The sequence below is a fragment of the Carassius auratus genome, unplaced genomic scaffold (genome assembly GCF_003368295.1).
Source record: "Carassius auratus strain Wakin unplaced genomic scaffold, ASM336829v1 scaf_tig00033084, whole genome shotgun sequence".
Taxonomy (NCBI): domain Eukaryota; kingdom Metazoa; phylum Chordata; class Actinopteri; order Cypriniformes; family Cyprinidae; genus Carassius; species Carassius auratus.
Window position 1 is genome coordinate 113,260 of NW_020526046.1, and position 23,630 is coordinate 136,889.

The 23,630-nt window shown below is 37.8% G+C and overlaps 1 protein-coding gene across 1 annotated transcript in view; it reads left to right on the forward strand.

Annotated features, from left to right (window-relative positions):
* The first annotated feature begins 9,252 nt into the window (after nt 1-9,252).
* The window catches only part of LOC113081075 (neuroligin-2-like), a 144,586-nt gene continuing 130,208 nt past the window's right edge, over nt 9,253-23,630 (forward strand). The window contains exon 1 of the mRNA XM_026253121.1: nt 9,253-9,715. The gene's annotated coding sequence lies outside the window, so the exon portion shown is untranslated. The remainder of the gene's footprint in view (nt 9,716-23,630) is intronic.

Here is a 23,630-nt window from a genome sequence, read left to right on the forward strand (position 1 = left end):
CGCATTTCAACTTTAAATCGAAGTTTAAAGGTTGCATTTCGTACTGCAATGTGTGACAACATTATCCTGTCATGCAACATGCAGGTTATCCTACTTGACATTCAGCGCAGACTACATTAGATAACCGTAATATCTGCAGCTAGATAAACTGCTGGGCAAAGTCAGAGACACTGGGGCTCTGTCTAAAGAAATATTGACATCTTAGAGGACACATCGATAAGTGTGATGGTAAAGAGTTCTCCAAGTGCTTAAGGCAGATTATTGTTTATTGTGCTCAATGATATCTCAGTCTGAACTAATCTTATATCATCTGTCTTTAGTTTGTCCTGTATATTTTTATCTCCCTTTCCTTTAGATCCTCAGGATTTCCTTTCATCCCCGTATGCACGGATCCCTTTGCTCTTCTGGTCTATTTAAATAAACGCAGAGTTGAAATCATCACTGAGTTTGTCATGATTTATTTTAGGCCATTGCTTCATTATTTAGCCTACTCTGAATTCTCACTTGCCTCTTTACTATTCTGCGAATGCATCTGACTTACAAATGCACTGGATGAAAATAACTAACTATATAAACAAATAAATAAATGATTATGGTTAATTACGGGAATCAAGAGCAGGATAAGCTGACTTAATAACCTGTGAAATTGTGCTCTATTTAAAGTGGAGCTGTGTGAACAAACGCACACACCGTACGACAGAAATGCTAAAACGATGTACAGCATCCGTTTACTCTGTCATAAATTGGAACGAAAGCAGGAGACAAGAGCAGTCATAATGATTCGCATCAGTCAGTGTGTTAGATCATCACAGTGGCCTACATTCAAACTGCTGGTGTGTTCGAACTCTTGCTTCCTGTTTCTTCAGAGGATGGTATAGAGAGAATTCCCTTCATGGAAATATCAAACAACCATATTTCCTCCTGGCTTCATTTTTTTTCTTTAACAAGATACGTACGATGAATAATTCATTGACCCAGGGATTCTTCCCCAGAAGGGGAAAGTACGCATGAGGGTGTGAACATGCACTAACATAGGTGCACAGACGCACAACATTTACACACACACACACACACAATGACGTACATGCAGAATGTGAAGTGTATTAAGGGAATGCACACTCATACACTGCACATCCTAACACACAGATTTCATCTTTATTAGTATCTTTTTTGTGTGTTTTTTAATTGTAAGTTAATATTACGGTTGTGACTATATACCTCACAAGTGTTACTTAATTTCTCATAATTACAACTTAATATCTTAAAATTGCAATGTCTCAGTATTATGAGATTATATGTAAGAAATTTTCAGTTTCAACTTTATATCCCACTGTACACACACATCTGTACATCACAATTGAAACTATATATATTTGGAACTTAATATCTTGCAGTTGCAACTTTGTATCTCACATTTATTTCATATCTATCAGTTCACGTCTAACATTAAGAATTTAATTTTATTTTATTTTATTTTTCTACTACACCAATCGTGACTTTATTTCTCATCATTTTGACTTCGTGCCCCACACTGCAGTTGTAAATCTCATGGTGTGTTCAGACCTTTGCATTGGAACATGCCACGTTTTCGGAATGGAATTTTTATAAATGTTGCCTGCTGAAAGCGAACCAAACCAAGGGGGACAAAAATGCAACACTGTAACAATGATATTCATATCTGAACAATCCATAAATGTGACTTACTTACATTTTTAATCTCTCAATTACCTGCTGTATATATTTACTTTGAGGTGGAAATAGCTTCCATAATTAAGAGACTTCTTTTAAGAGTCTCATTTTCTTATATCCATTTGTTCAGAACCCACACAAGAACTCATTTAGAAACCAAAGCATTGCTCATACTGTATGTAGAATGCATCACTACTGCTGTACACCCTGCTGTCTCGCATTAATGAATATTTGGTATGAAAAATGACCATGAAAAGTATTTCCTTCTATTTGTTATTCCTCTCCTCCTTTGCTTTCTTTCTCACTATTTATCTCATCTCTCTCCGGTGCCTTTTTCTTTGTATCCCCTTCTCTCATTCCCCTTCCATCCCTTCTTTTTCCCTGTGAGTATATATATTGAGGGCAGGTGGATGTATCTAGTATCCATTTCTCCTCAACTAACTCTGTCTATTTTTCTCATGCCAGATCTCATATGGGTTTCAATTATGAACAGGTGCCAGGAAAGTGCGAGACACGCGCACACATGCGCTGTAGAAGCATGTCCCACCTCGTCCTGTTATATTCATCTGTTTCTTGTCATGCAAGCTGAGAGAGAGGAACAAAGAGAGAATGGCAGGAGAGAGAGGGGAACAGTGGGATGCCAGTTTTGTTGCCTGTGGGGACGGCCCTGTGACCCTGCCAGGTGGTACTGACTCATGGACACCTGATGAAGCTACTGGAACTGGCCTCAGACTGGCAGAACTCAGACAAATGTAACTAAAATTTAAGAAGGACAGAGAGGAGACATGTGCTCACCCGGCTAGAGATTGAAGACTGCAGTGATGCCAACTACAATGTGTTCTTTGACATTTTGTTTGTCCAGAAATTTCAGCAAAGAAACTAACCCAGTGTTACCCATTAATAAGCTCTTAAAACCACAAGGAAATTGTAGGTCTTAAACCGATCCCTAAAATCTGATCGGCTGATGCAATGTTGTTCCAGGTCCTACAGGGATGCTGATTCAGGAACATGTCCTACTTGACAGAAGCACATTAAGATCAGACACCCTTAAAACCTCAAAATGAAGTGTCTCCACTATGGTTTTGTCAATCCAACTGGCCTGGAGTGTAATGAGCTTTATGTTTTTCCAGCAAGAAAAAAGCATGAGTGCTGATTCATCCCGGCTCTTGTAGAGAAACCCATCACACTGCCTGGGAGGCTTCTGCAAAGTTTATTTAAAGTTTTTCATCTCTGCTTAGAAACATACCATTTACATTCGACCAGTGTGCAGTCCAGTGTCATGAATAAAGGCCCGTTGGCACCTAGGGCAATAACTATAATGATAACACTATATATATAACATTTTAGTAATTCTTCTAATTTTATGAGAATAGTGAATGCTGCTGACAAAACAGGGTTCACATTGACTTACATACTGTAGATAATGTTAGTATTCGAACATACTGGGACAAACACGCTGATGAAGTTAATGGCTACAATGAACTGTTTGGTTGCCAACAATCTTCACAAATATGTTACTTTGCATTCAACAGAAGATAAAAACTCATACACTCTTAACAATGCTATAGAATAACTTTTTTTGTCTAAATGGTTCTGTAAAGAATGGTTCTTTGTGGAACAAAATGGTTCTTCTATGGAATCGCTGTAAAGAACATTTTAAGCACCTTTATTTTTACGAATGTACTGGTTTGGAACAAATTGAGCGTGAGTAAATGATGACAGAATTTTCATTTTTGGGTGACCTATCCCTTTCAACTATCCCCATCAAGTTAAGTTAGCTTCTGCAGCACTTTATACAATGCAGATTGTGTCAAAGCAGATATAAACAGGAAAACATCAGAATCAGTTATGCAAACTCAACTATGGAGACCTGTATTTTTTTCACCTCTGAAAGACATTAGTGTCATTATTTATCTCAAGTCAGTTCAGTTTTGGTTCAGGGTAGATCCATAACCATTTGAAGTTCATCAGTTTGAAATGAGTTCAATTCAGCTAAGCAGATCTAACAAAAGAAAGCAATGCAGATATTCAGTTCAAGTCAGATCAGTGATGATTCAGTTCAGTTTATTACCAGTGTTGATGTTGAAAAATGTGATTCCGCTTTCTTTCTGCCAATGGAAGCCCTTTGTGTCCGTGTAACAACATACCAATAACGCTCAAGCTAAGGTTTAACACTCGAGCATTGCGACAATGAGGTTTTCACAGGCAAGCACCATTTAAAATCTAGCTCTGGTAATACAAAAACACATGTAATGTAATTAGTACACCCACAATTAAATCATAAGAACATCAGGGTTACAGACACAATTAAACATTGACAAAGACCCTACATTTGTTTAATATTCTGGTTAATCATAGCATTTCATCACACATGATCTTACTCTCAATCTTCATTAACGTGTGTCTCAAATGCTCTGACATGAGCTACCATATTTATGTCATATTAACGCCATGCCATCTTCTTAATTTTATCAGTCGCCGGACAATTTACATTCATTAATCACGCAATTTCATTGAGTACGTCACACGCGGCTCTGAATGCTCAGAGTTTCGACAGGCGTGTGAGGAGACACCTGTCAGATTGTCTGTCTAAAACAAATTTGCCATCAGCAGTTTAATGAAAGCCTCGTGAAGTTAATGTTTAAAGATAGATTACATTTTCCACCGCCACCATTCTGTGATGCGTCACCACCAACAGGGTGGAATTTATTCCCACGTGTTGATGGGAAAGTGTGATACTCACACATTCGAACACATGCAGGACAGGGTGTGTGATCTTTATATGTGTGTTTCTATGTGTGTGTGCGCGTGTGATACAGCAGCACCTCCTTGCATACGCTTTGACTCAGTCGCATTTGTGAGGCATTTGAAGCGTGACTGGTGAACACAGACACGGGGGTGAGAGTGTTGTTCCAGGGAGCCATTGCTTGTTGAAACTGAAAGAAAGAAAAACCATTCCCCCATGTGTAGGAGAAGCGACCGCTTTCACAGGATCTGTCTCAAACCCTGAACTCATTCTGCATTTGATGCTTCTTGACCTCATCTCCAGGGGTCACTGAACTGTGGCTGACCCTGTACTCTGTCATCAGTGATTTCATCCACAATACACTATTAAAATGTTGTCCGATCTGAATGTAAATTATATTTTATTCAAAAATGTAAAAATAAATCTGTATGGATGAATTAAATAAGTAATAAATAAATACATTTGTAAACTTTTTCCATAAAGAAAAGTATGATTTCACATTATTTTCATTTTAATTAAGTGCATTTATCTGTAATTAAATGTATATTTATACCAGAATTGCCAGAAATATATTTTTATTATTATATTATATTATTATTATTATTACTATACAAAGTATCCATTTCATAATTAAACTGCTTGACCGTAATACTGATAATAATAATAATTAAGTGCATTTCTCTGTACTTTAATGCATACAGATGCATTTATATTTATCAGAACGTTTTTACACAAATATTAAAAAATATATATTTCCATTTCATAATTAAACTACTACACCTTTTATATTATTATTATTATTATTAATAATAATAATAGTTAGCATTGCTGTTGTTGTTGTTGTTACTGTTGTTATTGTTGGTTGTTTTTGCATTACATTTTATTTGCATTGCAGGAAATTATTTGCATTGCAGGAAATTATTTGCATTGCAGGAAATTATTTGCATTGCAGGAAATTATTTGCATTGCAGGAAATTATTTGCATTGCAGGAAATTATTTGTATTGCAGGGAAATTATGCCAAAAAGGCAACAACAGCATAAGAATCTTAATGGCACAAATTCATTTGGTTTTGAGGTAAAATCTGACACTCTTGACAGATTCACACATACAGGCAATGTTTTGCATTGTGAAGATTTCCTGAATATGGTAAACAGTGTATATACATTTAATCTTTTGGCAATCAGTAAGTTTGATAACTGCCTCTGCGGGTTGCAAATGATATTTGTCAAAACACAGATGGAAGATCATAATGACTTAAAGCATCCAAAAGACCCTGCCAAACGAGTCTATAAATTAATTTAGCTTATTACATTAACATTGTATAAGAGCAATGATGATTGAATGCACAAATTACAACGTGAGCATCTTTGTGAAACAAAGGATGGATCTTATAATACACTTCTAAGATTCTTCTCAGTGGTCACTTACTGAGAATGAGACCGATCAAACGTCCCTCAGTAGAAATGAGAGCGAGAGAGAAAGAGCATGGCAGAATATTTCTTTATAGTATGTCCCTCTCCTGTTGTAGATGACCCCCAACGGGCAAACAGTGTGTGTATGTGTGTCCGATGTTTGTGTGTTGCCAATATCAAAGAGGTGGTGTAGCTCTGCACATATGTAAGTCTTTCTGGTGTGGACCATTAGCTTTGATGGCTGATTCTTATCCAGTGAGAATTGCCTGCGTCCTCTGCTCTGATCTCTCAGTCTTTGGTTCAGTGCAGTGGACATGTGGAATAAAGGTAATATGTCTCAGGGACATCAGGCAGCTTGGACAGTATCTTGCTTGTCACCGTCTTGAGTAGTGTCGTCAATCATAGTCCACCTCCCCCTCCCAACCTAATTGCTTCTTTCTGTTCACGCCCTTACATCCATCTAACACTGTCCTCCCTTTGTGTCATCCCTTGTCTTTCATCTTTTTCTTCTTCTTCATCACTGATCATCCGCTGGCATGACTGTTAAAAGATACTTTGGCAAAATGCCATATCAGTCATTATAGAAATGGGACCAAAAAAAGGAAACGCAAGAGATGGATGTTTGATTATTTATTTTTTAAGCTCTGTTAAAATGCAATTTCTCCAGGTTGTTCATGAAACAAATCAAGCTTCCGAAGAAAAAAAACGCATAAAATAAATAGTAATTTTTTTGGATGTAAGAGCTTTGGAAGTTAATGTTCATGTTTTTTTTTTTTTTTTTTTTTTGCACATTCTTCGTTTCCTTTAAAAAAAAAAAAAGAAAAAAGAAAATGAGGCTGAAGATTACGGTCAATAAACAACGTGAAAAATTACTTTATGCCACATATTTTGTAAACACTTATTATACTTTTACGCAGTCGTTTCATTAAAGCCATACTGTGAACATGATTGTTTTAATTATGAAAGACTCTTAATAAAAAACTGTTAATTGGTTAATCGTATGTTTCCTACTATATATAATGAAAAATAATAATAATTGAACATTCCCAGAACTACCTCTTTACATTTGATCGTTTTTAGGTTTTCGTGTTACATCTTATTTTTAATTATTGTCACTTTAGTTTATTGCTCGTGTGGAATTTTTCGACTCATTATGTGTCTTTCTTTTTACCACCTGTGTTATTATTTTGGATATCGGTGGTTGTGCAAATTCAGAAGAGTGTTTTTTTTTTTACTGTTTTATAGTGTAAAATGTACAGGTTGTACATTTGTACTGTCTTTTTACACAATTATTCTTTGTACCCCAGCTGCCAGTTTTGTTTTGTAAAAACAACAGAATTGTTCTTACAGCACATGCTGACTCTGGCTCCTACACTGTAGACAAATAATAGTCTGTGGAACATTTGGGGAAGCGCCTCTGTTGTTTTCTAGTGTGTATGGTGTTGTAAGGTGGGATACTGTGGCAAGGCAGGCCAGTAAGTGTCTCCCTCCTGCTGTGAGAGACAGGAGGAATGAATCCCTCTTCTGCCCAGAGCAGATGTTTCCGCTGCTTTAACAGATTTAGACACACCTGCTGCCTCCAGCTTCAGTTCAAATTAAGGTGAGACCGGTCTGCATTTTACATCTCCTGAAGTTGCTCCATGTTGTCTGGAGACTAGTTAGGATGCGATCTGTTTCTGCGTATCTAACTGGATGTGCTTCAGCGGGGTCTCACTGACGCTCATGGTGACGCTCATCACATCATTCTGTCGAGCAGAATTAGAAAATATATATTCCCACACGAGTGCTGAGATTTTGCTGATTCCTGTCTCTAAATTTCCTAGTTTCATGAGTGTAGAGATAATAATACTGCAGTTTGTGGAACTGGAGCAGAAGCAAAGATTATAGTTATTAGATCGTTATTTATAAAACTGCTTCTTTCTCGTTATAATACACTGATGTTAAGTGATGGATGATTGTGGAATAATTACATGTCATGTAGTTTACAATTAGAGTCTACTGAGTTCATTTGAACTCTGCATAAATGTAATGATTAAGGATTGGATTGTGTTTTGTGAATGTATCCAAACATCTGACAGTCCTGTAGGCAGGTCCTTGTCAGGTGACATTTGTGTCCCCATGATACCTGATATAATCATCACTGAATTTACTGACATTATTTGACTGACGTGATTTTTATTTTTTTATTTTTGAAAGAAAATGTGCATTGTTTCAATTGTTCATTCTTAATCACAATATCAACCAGTTTGCATGGACGCATTCATCGCTATAACATTTTAATGGATTATAGAATTAGAAAAAAAGTACTGTACCCAAATTTTGCTTTTATTTAAATAAATTTCAGTTTATAGACATGTGTAAAGTACATTGTAAAAAAAAAAAAAACAAAGAAAAAAGACTATTCAATTGTAAATTAAATAAAGATTATTAGAGTACTTTTTACCAAGACAATAGTCTTTCAACTTCAAATTTTCACCTTTAATTCAATGTGTTACTTTCTTTGTGAAAATTGTTTCTAAGCCAATATTTTTTTTCAGTGTATTTGCTGAGAAAATACATGGTTTTACAATATTACATCACTGAAAAAAATTATGATAATAGCCTATATATTTGCAGTGATATATTATTATTATACAAATAATAAAGTAAAAAAAGTAAAAAATTAAATAAAAAGTATAGAAACAGTGTAACATTGCCTTAAAAATAAATAAATAAATAAAACATATAGCCTAATCTTTGTCTATTTACTCATATAAATTATGCTATTATGATACTATATTTTATGGTTACATATGGTTATTTATTTTTAATTCTTTTTTTTTCTGAGAATGGCGAATGCAATCTTTTGGGTACCAAAGATGCGCGTCTCCAACACCCTTCGCACAACATGAATATATAAGAAGATCCCCAATAATCTAGTGCGGGTGAGATCGTGTGATGGTGAACAAGAGGGGCTTCTGCCACTTTAATATGCCCTGACGTCATTCTGATGCAGGACTGAGGATGACCTCGAGCGCGAGGAAGGGGAGAGAAATCAAACGTATCGTATCTTATAAAATTCAGCCTTGGATCTCTGGCAGCACTCTGGTTGTGATACACCAGGGTCTGTTAGTGCCGTGTCCAGCAGAGCTTTATCACACAGGGATGCAGGGATGCTGAGAGGCCGGCGCGTGGAATGTGCGCGTCATCACAGCGACAGAGCAGCTTGGATATAGAACGTCACAGAGCGCGTGAACGCGCTTGAGAGAAAGAGAGAGATGGGCAATCAAAGCCTCACAGCATCTCTCCCATCGCTCCCGGAGTCACGGGGAAACGACAGCGGAGCCGGTGACCACCACGGCTGCCTTCAGAAGCTGGACTCGCCGATAGATTAAACACCGGACTTCACTGCTGAAGTCACCGCGTTACGTCGGCGTTTGTTCCCGGAAAACCGACATAAATCACATCAAATACGTGCAAACGGAAAGAGAGTGTTGATTAGACTCACAGAGGAGGAAAACATTTCATAGAAGTGAATTTGTGTTTGTTGTTTGGTTTTTCCCCCATATGCGCTTATAATGGGAGAAGCCGGCGGTCGTTTCCAAACAAGCTCTTCAGTGGACAAATCCAACTAGACTTCATTAAGAGCGCGCGCGTGAACAGACCTTCACTTCTGCAACCGTTTCCTCTGAATCTGTTTTATGTCTGGGTGTTGTCGGGAGAAACCGTGAAACATTTCCTGCTGTTCTTGGACGACGGAGAATCTTTTGGTTTATCCCGAGCTCAGGCTGATGGAATTGCGCTGAGCAACGCTTAAGAAAACGAGGAAATACCCACAGAGCTCCAATATCACAGACCTCTGATTTCTCCCTGCGGCTCGTTCCCAGGTAAAGGCACATCTGTGGAAAATATTCTGTATTATAGTTTCAACTCTTTCTCCTTTGACTGTTTGTTAGGCTGTTGTACAGTAAGCAGGGTTTCCATTTGGAAAATGCATAAAATGCTGTTGGGATAAGGGGAAATAATAGGAGCGTTTTTAAACAGTGTGCTGCTGCAACCTGTTCAGGAGCCTTTTCCGAAATGCAGAGCGACAGGCGCTTCATCCGCGCGCGTTTCAATTTGGGGCATCGGGCACGCGCGCGGATGGTGCTGTAGCGTGCATGATTGTGTGTGTCGAGATATTAAACCTGCATATTGACCCATTTTAAAACTAAGCATAAAAAAATGCTTTAAAATTGTATTTCCTTTTTGGACAGAGCAGATTCATATCTTTGCTGTAGAAATTCCCTAAAAAATTCCAAAGTACTGTTTTCACACATTTTATTTAACTGTTTTTTTTTTCATATCTTTACATTACTGTGCATTGATTTAATATACTCACATTTTTTTCTTACAACTTAGACTGATTTAGAAATCCACAAAGTAAACTGTAAATTAATGTAATGTGCAAAGAGTTTAACACCAGTTGGAAACATGGACTTTTAAATTCTTTCCAGGAATTTATTGCTGTTAAATATATTAATTTTGATTAATTTACTGTATATGCCATCCCAAGCATTTTAATTCAGATTCAAAACAGCAAATAGAACAGGAATCAAATATTGAAATGCATAAGCTTATCAATCTAAAATCATGTTTTTCATATATTAGTATTTTTGCAATGTAGGCTATATATGTATATATGATTTCTGTTACATGTTTATTCATGTGTGGTAGTGACTTCACCCCATGTAGACAATGCACATTTTGTTAAATTGGTGTTACAACATTGCTCAGTCTTCCCTCTTTTTTTTTCTTAGTACCGTATATTTGAAAATGCTTTGACGTCATAAAGCACGAAAATTAGATTATCAAAGAATCACTCCGGCCCCCAGCATCTTTCTCTGTCCTCCTGCAACTCACACACTCACACACACAGTGGAACGTAAACCTATCTCCGTATATCAAAGACAAGTAATCGCTGGTGCACTGATGTGCCGAACATCTGATGGGAGGAGAGGTCGGAGCAAGAGCAGCAGTTACCACACACACACACACACACACACACACACATAGTCTGAAAGAATGGGCCACATTTATATGCTATCCTAGTATGGCCATTCCAAACCTAGTGGATAGCAGAACTGAGAAGACACAGAAGCGCTCTGTTCTGTGAGCAGGGAATGCTGAGCTCTCTCTCTCTCTCTCTCTCTCTGGCCCAAATAGCAGATATGGAGCTCACTGTGTCATTTGGGAGCAGGGTAATGGATGAAACCAAATGTGTGGCTGTCCTTGTGTTGGACTGCTTTGTTACTGTACATGTGATTTTTTTTCCTGTAACAATACATTTCATCTTTACTATAGTGAAACCCATTCATAAGGCAGTTGCAACATACTTTTGGCCATCTTCAAGAGCATATTTGTGTACAGTAGTGCAATATGTGGACGTGTCATATCAGCTTTTTGCTGTGTGCGCGCATGTTAGCAGCAGCACCAGACAGCATGTCTTGTTTATTCATGCAGAAGCAACGGATCAATGAGCTCTAATTGATTTCAATGAACTGATTAAAGACAGAGAGGCGGGAGGCCACATCGTTGGAGGATATATGAGCATGTGTGCATGTGCTTTATGTGTTTGATGCCATGCTGGAGTATAGATTCTGTGATCTCACAAGATGAAGAGCCCAAACATATGGGTGTAGATGCACACAGAAGTGTGTGTGTGTGTGTGTGTGTTGGTCTCGTACCCTGTAACAGATGGGCTGAACTGAGCCAGATAGGGAGTTGGACACCAGGCTCTTGAATCTCCATGTGTTCATCTGATAGTTACTGATTTCTCTGTAGTCTAATACTGTGACTGTGTATGCAATATTTACCTCACTGTTCCTCCACTTTGCCCGAAATGGGTTCATTCAGAACAGCTCATCGGATTCATTTATTCTCGGATTGTGCTGTGAGGTGTGTGTTATGTGTGTGTGTGTGTGTGTGTGGTATTGTCATGGATGAATTAAGCCGGGGGATAAAAGGTGGTGCTGTCAAAAGGTCAGATTTGATGGTTTCTCCTGGTTTGTGTTATTTCTGCCCGCTTTTGTTATATGTCTGAGTGCTCTCGTCTACAGAGCCTGTCTGGGTTTAGTGGTCTTGGTTCAGAGCCTGTGTGATGTTCAGATGTAAGGGATAGTTTCACGGGGAAAATGTGAACAAGAAAAGCAGGATTTTCTCACAACTATACACACATCCTAGATTCTCTCTGGTCATGCGTTCCAGAGCTTTAAGTCAATGCTGGCCATCATGTCACCACTCAGGAGCCATTTTAATGAGATCTGTGTCCTCACTAGGGTGTGATGGTCCTTCTGTCTCCTCTGGTTTGTGTTTCCCTCTCCCCCCTTTCGACAGATTGTTCTGTTCTTTTTGTTCACAGCACCTCACTCATCTCTTTCTCATAGGCTCTCGTTTTAAGGTTAGAGGAAGGTCAAATGCTCAAAAGAACACACTCGGCTACCATGGTTTGTGAAGTATACTTGCACATCGGTGTTATAAAACAGACCAGTGAAGAGGGCCAAGCGGATTAAAGACATGAATGAAACCATTGGACACACACATAGACTTACACACACTCGCATTCACATCCCTCAGTGTGTGAGGCACCTGTTGGGTTGTGAGACTTAAAGGTGATGTGTGAAGTGTAGCAGCTCTGTAGAAATTCGATGTTCCTGAACAGAATTCTGTTATATGTATTCCATATATATATATACGCTGCAAAGTTTTGGGCTGGTTCTTTTTGAAAGAAGACTACTACACTCACCAAGGCCGCATTTGTTTGATAAAAGTAAAAAGTAAAAACAGTAATATTGTGAAATATTATTACTGTTTAAAATAACTGTTTTCTATTTTAATATATCTTAAAATGTAATTTATTCCTGTGATGGCAAAGCTGAATTTTTTGCAGCCATTACTCTAGTCTTCAGTGTCACATGATCCTTCAGAAAACATTCTAAAATTCTGATGATGAAACTCAAAAAATATATATACAGTCTTGTTCAAAATAATAGCAGTACAATGTGACTAACCAGAATAATCAAGGTTTTTCGTATATTTTTTTTATTGCTACGTGGCAAACAAGTTACCAGTAGGTTCAGTAGATTCTCAGAAAACAAATGAGACCCAGCATTCATGATATGCACGCTCTTAAGGCTGTGAAATTGGGCAATTAGTTGAATTAGTTGAAAGGGGTGTGTTCAAAAAAATAGCAGTGTGGCATTCAATCACTGAGGTCATCAATTTTGTGAAGAAACAGGTGTGAATCAGGTGGCCCCTATTTAAGGATGAAGCCAACACTTGTTGAACATGCATTTGAAAGCTGAGGAAAATGGGTCGTTCAAGACATTGTTCAGAAGAAAAGCGTACTTTGATTAAAAAGTTGATTAGAGAGGGGAAAACCTATAAAGAGGTGCAAAAAATGATAGGCTGTTCAGCTAAAATGATCTCCAATGCCTTAAAATGGAGAGCAAAACCAGAGAGACGTGGAAGAAAACGGAAGACAACCATCAAAATGGATAGAAGAATAACCAGAATGGCAAAGGCTCAGCCAATGATCACCTCCAGGATGATCAAAGACAGTCTGGAGTTACCTATAAGTACTGTGACAGTTAGAAGACGTCTGTGTGAAGCTAATCTATTTTCAAGAATCCCCCGCAAAGTCCCTCTGTTAAAAAAAAGGCATGTGCAGAAGAGGTTACAATTTGCCAAAGAACACATCAACTGGCCTAAAGAGAAATGGAGGAACATTTTGTGGACTGATGAGAGTAAAATTGTTCTTTTTGGGTCCAAGGGCCACAGGCAGTTTGTGAGACGACCCCCAAACTCTGAATTCAAGCCACAGTACACAGTGAAGACAGTGAAGCATGGAGGTGCAAGCATCATGATATGGGCATGTTTCTCCTACTATGGTGTTGGGCCTATTTATCGCATACCAGGGATCATGGATCAGTTTGCATATGTTAAAATACTTGAAGAGGTCATGTTGCCCTATGCTGAAGAGGACATGCCCTTGAAATGGTTGTTTCAACAAGACAATGACCCAAAACACACTAGTAAACGGGCAAAGTCTTGGTTCCAAACCAACAAAATTAATGTTATGGAGTGGCCAGCCCAATCTCCAGACCTTAATCCAATTGAGAACTTGTGGGGTGATGTCAAAAATGCTGTTTCTGAAGCAAAACCAAGAAATGTGAATGAATTGTGGAATGTTGTTAAAGAATCATGGAGTGGAATAACAGCTGAGAGGTGCCACAAGTTTATTATTTTGAACAAGACTGTATATATATTTTATGTCACCTTATTTCAATGTCACAAAAAACAAATACATAATTAAATATAGTAATTAAATGTGTTTTTCTTCTTTTTAAAGTTACAAAAGTGATTTAGTCAAGAGGAGATTTTCTCTCTTCTGTTGTTTGATTGAATGACAGACAGCAGGAATATTAGACTGCTGTCACTTTAAGAGCTGCCCGGATCCAGTGTACTGTTACACATGTGTTTTCTTTCTCTGCTGTTTGCTTTCACTTAAGACCTTAATTACTCCGTTTATGAGGATACTTGCAAAGATGGGCAATTTGACACATACTGGTATGTACCAAGCCGTTCAAGGCCTATGAAGTGACAGAAATAACCTGTGCTCTATGAGCACCATCTTCACGTGCACGCATCTCTCAGATAGTGTGCGTATATAGCTAAATTAGTTCTCTTTTGCTGCTGATTGCATTTCACTAGCTTAAATCACTTGTTTTTAAACCACTATGATTACAAATACACACAAATGTCAAGTTTCTGTGACACATGAGTGTGTAACCATGATAGAGACAATAGTCCAACATTTCTAAATGTTAATCAATAAATGTTAACCGTGTCTACCGGGATATCACCCACCCCTAACATATATATAATTGGTTCCCCAGACGGTTCTACCGCCCACATTGTCTCCCAGGAAATTGCTTACTTTTAGCTGTCTCTGCATTGGGATAAAAATATTTCAGCATCAAAAAAATACACACTTCACTTTTAACACGAAGTTTATTATGGCAGATTTGTCAGCTCCCAGAGTGTGTTTGACAGGACCAATAAACCCACAACACAAGCAGCCGGAGCAGCTCGCAGGTTTCCAGGGCATGACGCTGTGAAATTCATTCAGTGTTAATAAGAGCAGTCTAAAAATATAAACACTCAGGTGGGGATGGTGTTAGGTGACTTTTTTTCTTCTTGTTTGTGTTTAGAAATCTGTTTAAAATGCAGTGTTTAATTCATCATCTGCTGTTCATTTATTCTGTCTATCTATTAAATGGAAATCATTGCAGGTTTAACACAGAGAAGCATACAGAGACATGTATTGATTGCATCGATCCTCATTGATATTCAGTTTAGTCACGTGACCAGCGCAGCAAGGTCACTGCTCGTCTATGGCCTGATTTCTTCTTCCTGCTGTTGAGGGGATTTGAGTAAATCCGCATTGCACGATGACGCTCAGCTAGATTAGTATATTTATTATGTAAGACACGCGCATACACACACAGACACTTGCACTTATATCTGTAATCATATTCCATCAAATTTCGGGGATATAAATAGAAGCATTAGTTGCTAGTCTGTCCTCGAATGGAATTCAAGCGATGTATTCACCATCAGAGCAGTGAGTTGAAATGCATTGAGTGGGCTATTACACCATTTCCGTCCTGTTCTGTTAACATATGCACACACATTAACACACACACACACAGAATGGGACTATTAAGCCTAATGGCTTCTCTTATGGCAAGTGGGCTCTGGCTACTCTTGGTAACGCTGTGAACAACCACTTTTCTTGATATTTCTCTCTCTTTGTTTCTCTGTCCGATCAGGGTGTTTGTTTAGATATGCGTGTGTGTATTTTGACTGTCTGCTGTGGATGCCTGCGTCTGTCTGTGCCCTTGTCTGAATGTTAATGTGTAATAGGCGTTAGACAGCACACAGTAAGTGCCACCATCAAAACGGCCAGCGATATGACAAACAACCATCACAAGCAGGTTGCCAGGGACAATAACGTGGGTTATTTCTGAGTCAAACATTTTGTTTTTTTTTAAAAAGGGAAAAATTTTGATGCAGTCAAGGATCTGATTGGATTGTGGAAAAACAATCTGGAGGGCATACATTTTGGATTGAAAAATAAAGTGATTTTAAAGGGGGGGTGAAATGCTATTTCATGCATACTGAGTTTTTTACACTGTTAAAGAGTTGGATTCCCATGTGAAAACCTGGCAACCCTGATCTGAACACACGTGCTGGAGATATACTTCTAATTACAGGAGTGTCTTTCCTGATGAGATGTACATGAAAATCGCATTCGATTTTTTGCACAGCCCTAACATAGAGACGTCGTTGCTCTTGTTAAATTTCAGCCTCTGGATCTGATTCTGGATCATAAATATACGCTGAATCTGACTGTTAGCCATGGTTTGTTTTGGATGATGTTTTTTTCCTCACGGTAATGTCACAGCTTCCAAATGCTCTCAACGCAAAAGCCTACTCGCGCTCGTGATTCTTTAGCTCCGCCCACACGTCAGGCCTTCAGCCGGTCGTGTTTTTCCGGGAAAAATCGGTACAGACTATCTTTCTCTTATGAATATAATAAAACTAAAGACTTTTTGGAGTTATGAAGGATGCAGTACTACTCTATAGGTACTCAAGATTAACAGGAGATTGAGTGAAAACGAGCGTTCCACCCCCCATTTAAAGAAAAAAACTAAGTCATTTCAAATTTTTCTAATTATTTAATTTGTTGAAATAAAGACAATTAAAACTATAAATTTTTTATAATATTTTTCTTAATGAATCATAGTTCTTTTTTATTTATACTAAATTGCACTAATCTCAAAAGTGGTCAACCGATCTCAACCGATATTTGACACTTTTTAATTATCGGCTGCGGCCAATAATCTTCGGCCAATAATCCTGCTCAGACGATGTGTTAGAAGCTGGTCTTTTATTTTGACAGTGGTAAAAATGACAGCACCTGAGTGCATGAGGCTCCTGTCTAATAAAATTCTGTCCCAACAAGATTTTTAATTCCTAATAAACATTTAATTAAATTATGAGAAATTAACACTACATTGTGTTTATTAAAATAAATAAATAAATAAAAATACAAAAGGAGTGCCAGGTTACTGTTGTGTGCAGTGTTTACTTTTATTTTATGAATATTTAATAATAATTTGTGTAAAATACTATAATAGGTTTACAGAACCAAAAAATTGGCAACTCAATAAATATATTTTACTTTTTTTCTATTTAATCGGTTTATTTTATTATTCAGTTCAAATTATTATTCCGTTTATCAATTTTCAATTTAGTAAATATCATAAAAAATAAATCTAAATTTCATTCCAGCAAGACTTAAACATATGTTATTATTATTATCTTTAAATTAAACCGATATATATTGGCTCTCCAAAATATCGGCATTGGCATCGGCTATCAAAAAAAATGAATATCGGCCAACCACTAAATTTTCAGTAGTTTAGTTATTCAAGATGAAAGTTGTTTAAATATTGTATCGTGAGGTAGTTGACAATATACTTTATCAGCCTCTTGTTTCTGTTAGCTTCACCCGCTCTTTTTACCCCCTCTCTTCCTCTGTGTCTAGAGGCATTTCCATGCTGAGGACATGACTGTGTGTCTCTGGCTGGCTGGTTATGTAGGTTAAGAAGGGCGACAGAGGCATTGAGGACTGAGCACTGCAGTGCTGCACTTTGGGAGGATGATGTGACGGCTAGAGCCTCTCTGTCTTACTCTCTCTCTCTCTCTCTCTCTCTCTCTCGCTCTCTCTCTCTCTCTCTTTTCTTCCTTGGAGCCCTGCTGGTCCAGATACTCCTCTGCAGTGCAGGGTTGGCCACTTGACCTGTGTCAATATTAGAGCACAGCAGCTGGTCCTAGATCAGTGGAGCAGGTGTATTGGTTGAACCTGAAGTGAAAGAAGAGAGGATGGAGAAAGGAGCAGCTAATCAAGGATCTGCACTCACTCCCTGATGCACTATATACTCTTTCTGAAAGTACAGTTTTAACCCCCCATTTCTCTCTCTCTCTGTCTTTCTTGCTCTAGTGCTGTGTTTCAGACTCTAGTACAGTATGTAGCTATTCTTTACTGATGAAAGTCTTGTCACAAGTTTTCTCAAGAACACAGTCTGTCTTACAGTATTTCACCAGAACTTCAAAAGAGAAAAGAAAAATAAATTGTGCATAATGTAAGGTTTTTGTGGTTTCAAATGGTAACTTTTTAAAGTAGTATGTACAGTGCAGTAATAAATACACAAAGCTTTTCACAATTATGATTCGACAAAGCAAGGATTTCATTGATTAACTTAATAGTGTGAATCATTTGTAACTTTTAAAAAATGTAAATATTCATTATATATAATATAAAATAATATCAATACACAACAATAACAATGTGAATATATCTTACAAATACATACAATTTTCTTTCTTTTTTTTCTTATTGATGTATATCCTGGAAATAGGAATGAGAGCTAAGAATTGTGAAGGATTGTCAGTTTGTTTTGTCTTTTTGTTCATCCTTGTTACGGTCACAATCAACGGTGAAAAAAAATCCAAACTGAACAAAAAAGACAGAGGGAAGGATTCAGAGAGAAAATAGGAGGGAGGGAATTAAGTGAGCTCAAGTCTCCAATAAAAAAAAGGATGACATGGTTTTCTTGGCCGATTCAGCTTGTTGAGTTGTTTGTTTCTTCCTTCTCTTTAAGCACTGGGCGTTGTGTTTGGTGCTCTGCCATTTTTCAGGTGAAACAGTGGCTTTTTCAAGATTCATTAATCAGAAGGCTCTTTCTTTCCCTCAAGGCCAAATCAATTCAGTAAAAGAACAGAGAGTGGAAAACGATAGGCGGATATGGTGAGTGCTTGTATAGATAAGTTGGCATCATGTTAAAGGTCCAAAGTCACTTCACTAGCTAGAGTTCAGTTGTACTATAGTGTGTTAATTGCAATATCAATAGTTACTGAATTCAGAAAATATAAAAACAGCCATTTGTCTCTTTCACTGTTTGTGCAGTTGCTTGAACACACAAAGCTGTGTTGCGTAGGTGGATAATGCAAGTTTGCATGCAGTGATGTCTATGAAAATCTGCTGGATTTTTTCAAGAGTGTTATTGTCTGCCAGGTGAATGTGATTGCTTACAAAATAAAAGTATGTTGTCATTAGCAAGCACCGCTCTTAAAAAGGGCAAAAAAGCCTTTCCTCCCCAAAAAAGCCATTTCCCCGCACTAAGAATAATAGGCACCTGGCAGTTGGTGGTGCTTCAGATTTTGCAGCTTGTTCTGCCAGCACCACCAATTTCAGAGCAACAGTCATTTGGGACAAAGTGTGCTGCATCAGAGACACAGACACGTTAACACCCCGCTGGACAGCAGAGGATGTTAATGTCACTCACTGACAGCCTCATGGGAATGGCACATAATATGTTGCAGCTTTTTTTGTTCACAGCACATGGGATGGCATAACCCAATGAAGCAGGATTTCACTTATGCAAACCCACGGCTGGCTAAAACACCAGAGACAAGGGGAATATACGAGATGGGAAGAGTTTTTGTAAGTGGGAAGGGAAATTATGTTTGAGGGTGGAAATAAGAAGATCAGAAGATTTTATTTATTTATTAACTAAACATGTTTCCAAGGATTTGCCTGATTCTTTGCAAATCATGCCTCTCATCTGTAAAAAGAGGAATCGTAAGATCTTGATAGTCTGTCTCTTGAAGTAAAAAGCCAGCCCATTTTAATTGCCTCCTTAAATTATTTTAAGTCATAGTGGTGCCAAAGTTACAACCTGCGGTGATAAGTACATTGTAGCGTTTTGACCTCATTTAATGCAACTACTAATGAATAAACTAAATGTGTTACTCTTTTAATTGAGTAGAAGTGTCTGAGATGACTATGGCAAGTTAAAGGTGAAGATGGAAGATGCATCTTTGTATTGATCTCGTTTTTGGAGGGAAGATTTTTCTCTCTCTCTCACACACCTTTATGTTTATTTGAATTATTGAAACCTTGCCTTATAAATGCCTTGTTAGTTAATCACACAGAGTAGGTTCATGCATCAAGAAAGCACAGGGGCAGCAATCCCAGAGCTTTCAGACATAATGAATCATTTGTAAGTCTCTTGAAGCCCATCGGATGAAATGTCAGCAGTTTTAATATTAATTTCAATGCCAATACGGCCAATGTAAACAACGTTGTAATTACAGAAGACTACATTTCCCATGACCACCCCTCATTCTTGTAGCTTTTCTTTGCACTTTCACCTCTCTTCCCTCGTTCACGCCGCTCAGTCTCTCGGCTTAATTAACCATTGATCAGCATGCTCATAAATTAGGCCTCCAGAGAAAGGCTTTCTAAGCCTCCTACTTTATCCATTCTTCGCTGTAATTCAATAGACAAGGCTCGAACTGCTGCTTTTAACCACAGATGTGTCATTTTTAATGGACCGAGGGATATTTTTCACTTCCTTAACCTTTTCTTATTGTCTTTTTAAAGCCTTGTTTGTTATTTGTAGATGCGGTTTCCTTCGGGGCCATAAAAGGTTAATCAGCAATGTTTTCATTCATTTCTTCCGCTGGGATGGGGGTTGGGCTTTGAGCTTCAGTCTAATTAGGGTAGACTGGTATCCCCCTCACCCAAACTAACTCGCTTCCCGCTTAACTATTAGCATATTCTTCACACATGCATGCTGTGTCAGAACCTAATGAGCCAAGCCGGTTGCTAAATGGATCAGGACCAGGAACATGTGTCTGTGGGGGCAATCAGCAGACATGATTTAGTGGGACAAGGCCTCCCTGAGCCGCCGAACTCCATGTTTAATGCACAGATGTCCTCGGAGGGGACTACAGCCCTGTGAAGCACATTAGCATGTCCATTTCACCATTTCTTTAATAAGCTAAATGCATCACAGATGTATGGAGGAGTTATTTTGTTCATTTCAAGAGGGGGATCTTTTAATGGCGGTCCCTTGTCATTGTTCGATGAGGAAAATATAATGAGTCAGGCATCCAGATCATTTGTATCACCTTGCTGTAGTGCACATGCTGGGATTTTTATTTCCATTTGTTCCTCTGCTTTCTCCTGCAGAAGGATGTTATCTGGTGTACAAATGAGGGTTGATCAATAGAAGAGTATTGAGTTGCCTCACTCATTGATAATTCCTCCGAGCAATTGTTTAGTCCTTGAGTGTGTAACGCCACGCTTCAGTTATAGAGTAGTGATATTCATTTAAACAATGAATAGACTTGTTTTTTGCTGCGTTATTGATCATACATAATGTTTTATTTATTTTTTAATAAAAAAAATATGAAGTTGGATAACGGTTCTGATTTAGCCTCAGGACCCAAATATTACATTGGTCATCAACCAGCAATCCAAAATTACACAGAACAAAATAGTTTGACATCCCAAAATGTATAACAAACTACTGAAATCCATTAATTGGTTCCATAATGTCACTTGGATTTTTTTATTTTTTAAATCCAATAATTATTAATAACTCCCCAACAAAACACATTGTGGCTGACACAAACACAAATCATGTAATAAGTTTACATATATTTATTGTTATCTTTAGTAGACCGGATCATTTAAAGATACACTGCCATTCAAAAGTTTGGGATCATTCAAATATACTTTAATTAAGAAATGTAAAAATAAGTGCATTAAATTCACTGTATTTCGTTGCCTTGTGCCCACATGTGCAATGACAATAAAGTTGAATCTGAATCTGAATCTGAATCAAAAGTTACTACAAAGGCTTGTTACAAAAATTTTTTTCAAATAAATGCTTTTCTTTTGGACATTCTATTCATCGAAGTGTCCAGGAAAAAAAAATATTTTCCAATTTCTACAAAAATATAGCAGCACAACAGCTGATAGTACACTCTTAAAAATGCTGGGTTAAATACGATTGGTTTGTTTTCAACCAATGGTTGGGTTAAATGTGTAACCCAGCCTTCAGGGTAGTAACCAAACTGCTGGGCCAAAATAACCCAATCGCTGGGTTTGTCCATATTTTACCAAGTGCTGGGTTGTATTTAACCCAGCATTTTTAGAGTGTAATAACAAGATGAGTTTCTTGAGCAAATCATTTAAATGATTCATGATTTAATCATATTCAAATGATTATTGAAAGATAACACTGAAGACTGGCTGCTAAAAATTCAGTTTGGCCATCACAGGAATAAATTACATTTTAAATGCAGCCTTGGTGATCATAAAATACTTCTTTCAAAAAACAAAATCTTACCCCAAGCCTTTAAATGGTAGTGTACTTTATGTAAAGCATTTTATTTAAATGTAAGTATTGTTTATTTTGTTACTGTTACTGTAGCCTAAAAAGCATTGCATTCAAGTTGTATGTCTTGAATGCAATGAATGTCAATTCACTGTACATGGGTTTCCCAAATGCACATACTGTATAAATGATTTTATATCTGTAAGTGTGGATGGTTATGCGATTAGCTACATTTAATTATTTGCATTCGTCATTGTTTTTTTATTCTTTCTGTCCTTGACCCCATCTGAACAGACCAGTTGAGAACCTCTGCTGTCGCATATGGATATTTTGTCTGCACAGTGGTTGGGTTCTGGCAGGTACAATGAAAAGCAAATCAACACCATACACTGTGTGTACATGCACATTTCCACCTATTTGATTGATGGCAGGGGGGAAGAAGCTAAATGAAACCTGTCAAATGAACTTAGCATCACAGTTTTAGTTGTTCAGTCTCTCACTTTCCTAGAGTCACAGAGTGGTAACCTCATGAGTTTATTGTACACTGTGTAACCAGACGCAGCGAAATAAAGTGGCAGGCCATAAAAGCTATATTTTCCATGAAAATCATAGTTTTGTTCAAACCAGCCATGGCTGCATCAAGCGACAGAACACTTTGTTGTTATTTGGATTCTATTTTTATGGAGTGGCACTAGATAGCTCCGCCCACTGTGAAATCCCATTGGATGAAATCCCTCTCTACTGCATATTAAACACCAGTGATTATATTGCATCATGCAGCACATTTGCTTCCAGTAAAGACAGACAAATGACTTGTTCCTGGAACTTGTCATTTCGCATCTGGTTAAGACATGGTGTAACAATCCACCTTAGATGCTGTGAATGAGGTTGTCAGGATGTTGAGGATTGCTTTAATAAAGTCTATTTCTGCTTCTCTGTCTGTCACTTCACCTGATTCTCATTTTCTCTATCTTCCTCATCCCCTCTCTCTTCATCTCTCTCCCTTCAGAAGCTTGTGTTAACTGCCTGGAGAGTTACCCGTGTCTCTGGGGAGCACTGTTCACGCTTTCATTCTTGTTTACGGCCGAGGCTACGGCAGGACCACTCTCCCTCCATTACTAGATTGCTGACTGCCATCGAAAAGGCCAAAAGGTTGAGATCTTTTGCACAGATTTGCAGAGATATTTCTGCAAGCACGTGCTATGGCTGGCGTGCATGTGACCACCATTCTGAGTTGAATTGGGAATGCCTTTTAATTGCTGAATTTCTACTGATGTGTAATTGCAATTCAAGTTTTAATGCAAGGAAGTAGATTTAAAATGAACTGGAATCATTTAAACTAGGTCTAGGAAAGCAGAGTTCATCAAGGTTAAACCCTGAATGTTGGCGTGCCAAACATTGTTTGAAAAGTTGACATGCTTTACAAACAGAGAGAATGATGGACAAGCTGCAGCTCTTTATTAAAACAGACGTATCAGCTCCTGAGAAGCATTCATGGTGTTAC